This window comes from Schistocerca serialis, unplaced genomic scaffold (assembly GCF_023864345.2).
Source record: "Schistocerca serialis cubense isolate TAMUIC-IGC-003099 unplaced genomic scaffold, iqSchSeri2.2 HiC_scaffold_1250, whole genome shotgun sequence".
NCBI lineage: Eukaryota > Metazoa > Arthropoda > Insecta > Orthoptera > Acrididae > Schistocerca > Schistocerca serialis.
Window position 1 is genome coordinate 5,001 of NW_026047459.1, and position 2,500 is coordinate 7,500.

Sequence of the window (2,500 nt, forward strand, 5' to 3'; positions counted from 1 at the left end):
CTGCTGCTCCAACCTCCCAATTTCACGCCCGAGAACGTCATCTGTCGACCCGTCTGATAGGACTCCCAAAGCTCGGATGTTGGCGAGTCGATTCCGCCGCAGCAGAGGCCCAAGCCAGCGAGCTGATGGCACTCCCAAGCCCCCAGATGTGACAGGGGCGTGAAAGTACGCAACAGGGGTGTCCGCTGGCAGGCACAGCCAAGATCTTAAAGCTGTGCGAATGGCGATGTCCACTGCGGAGAGAGCTCCAAGACGGGTCCTCGACAGAGCCAGGCCATGGTGGATCCCTGGCAGGACCACCGTTCTCAGGGCGTGAAGACGTTGTTGGGGCTTCAGTGGTGCCTTGGACAGGACGCTTAGCTGTCGCTCGACCTCCCGCCTCGGATGGAAGAGGCTACGTCCGCTGGTAGAGAACTCCAGGCCAAGATACCGGAAAGTGCTCTCGACTGCCAAGGCTGGAAGGGTGGTATAACCAGCCTTGAAGGTCGTGGTGTTGTCGACCTTAACTTTCTTCTCGCGACCAGAGGCCGCGAGTGCGAGAGTAAAGCACTTCCCAGGATTGACCTGGAGACCCAGGTCTCCAAGGACTGATATAGATGTATCAATCAGGTCCTGGAGACCACCCTTAGTCTCAGCGAACAGCAGGAGGTCATCGGCGAAGGCGGCAGCATTCAGGCGTCGTCCCATTACATTGGCACCAACATGATCTGGGAGGCGAGCAAGCATAAGAGAGTCATAGTTACTCCCGCCGTTTACCCGCGCTTGCTTGAATTTCTTCACGTTGACATTCAGAGCACTGGGCAGAAATCACATTGCGTCAACACCCGCTAGGGCCATCGCAATGCTTTGTTTTAATTAGACAGTCGGATTCCCCCAGTCCGTGCCAGTTCTGAGTTGATCGTTGAATGGCGGCCGAAGAGAATCCGCGCACCCGCGCGCCCCCGGAGGAGCACGCTAAGGCGGACGCGGCCTCGCAGCAAGGAAGATCCGTGGGAGGCCAAGGCACGGGACCGAGCTCGGATCCTGCACGCAGGTTGAAGCACCGGGGCGCGAACGCCGCGCAGGCGCGCGCATCCTGCACCGCCGGCCAGCACGAGGCCAACCAACGGCGAGAGCAGACCACGCCCGCGCTAAACGCCCGCACTTACCGGCACCCCTACGGCACTCACCTCGCCCAGGCCCGGCACGTTAGCGCTGACCCACTTCCCGACCAAGCCCGACACGCCCCGATCCTCAGAGCCAATCCTTATCCCGAAGTTACGGATCCAATTTGCCGACTTCCCTTACCTACATTATTCTATCGACTAGAGGCTCTTCACCTTGGAGACCTGCTGCGGATATGGGTACGAACCGGCGCGACACCTCCACGTGGCCCTCTCCCGGATTTTCAAGGTCCGAGGGGAAGATCGGGACACCGCCGCAACTGCGGTGCTCTTCGCGTTCCAAACCCTATCTCCCTGCTAGAGGATTCCAGGGAACTCGAACGCTCATGCAGAAAAGAAAACTCTTCCCCGATCTCCCGACGGCGTCTCCGGGTCCTTTTGGGTTACCCCGACGAGCATCTCTAAAAGAGGGGCCCGACTTGTATCGGTTCCGCTGCCGGGTTCCGGAATAGGAACCGGATTCCCTTTCGCCCAACGGGGGCCAGCACAAAGTGCATCATGCTATGACGGCCCCCATCAACATCGGATTTCTCCTAGGGCTTAGGATCGACTGACTCGTGTGCAACGGCTGTTCACACGAAACCCTTCTCCGCGTCAGCCCTCCAGGGCCTCGCTGGAGTATTTGCTACTACCACCAAGATCTGCACCGACGGCGGCTCCAGGCAGGCTCACGCCCAGACCCTTCTGCGCCCACCGCCGCGACCCTCCTACTCGTCAGGGCTTCGCGGCCGGCCGCAAGGACCGGCCATGACTGCCAGACTGACGGCCGAGTATAGGCACGACGCTTCAGCGCCATCCATTTTCAGGGCTAGTTGCTTCGGCAGGTGAGTTGTTACACACTCCTTAGCGGATTCCGACTTCCATGGCCACCGTCCTGCTGTCTTAAGCAACCAACGCCTTTCATGGTTTCCCATGAGCGTCGATTCGGGCGCCTTAACTCGGCGTTTGGTTCATCCCACAGCGCCAGTTCTGCTTACCAAAAGTGGCCCACTTGGCACTCCGATCCGAGTCGTTTGCTCGCGGCTTCAGCATATCAAGCAAGCCGGAGATCTCACCCATTTAAAGTTTGAGAATAGGTTGAGGTCGTTTCGGCCCCAAGGCCTCTAATCATTCGCTTTACCGGATGAGACTCGTACGAGCACCAGCTATCCTGAGGGAAACTTCGGAGGGAACCAGCTACTAGATGGTTCGATTAGTCTTTCGCCCCTATACCCAGCTCCGACGATCGATTTGCACGTCAGAATCGCTACGGACCTCCATCAGGGTTTCCCCTGACTTCGTCCTGGCCAGGCATAGTTCACCATCTTTCGGGTCCCAACGTGTACGCTCTAGGTGCG

General features: G+C 58.8%; 1 pseudogene; it reads right to left on the bottom strand.

The window, feature by feature from the left end:
- Nucleotides 1-2,500, bottom strand: part of LOC126436876 (large subunit ribosomal RNA) — a 5,920-nt pseudogene that overhangs the window by 2,313 nt on the left and 1,107 nt on the right.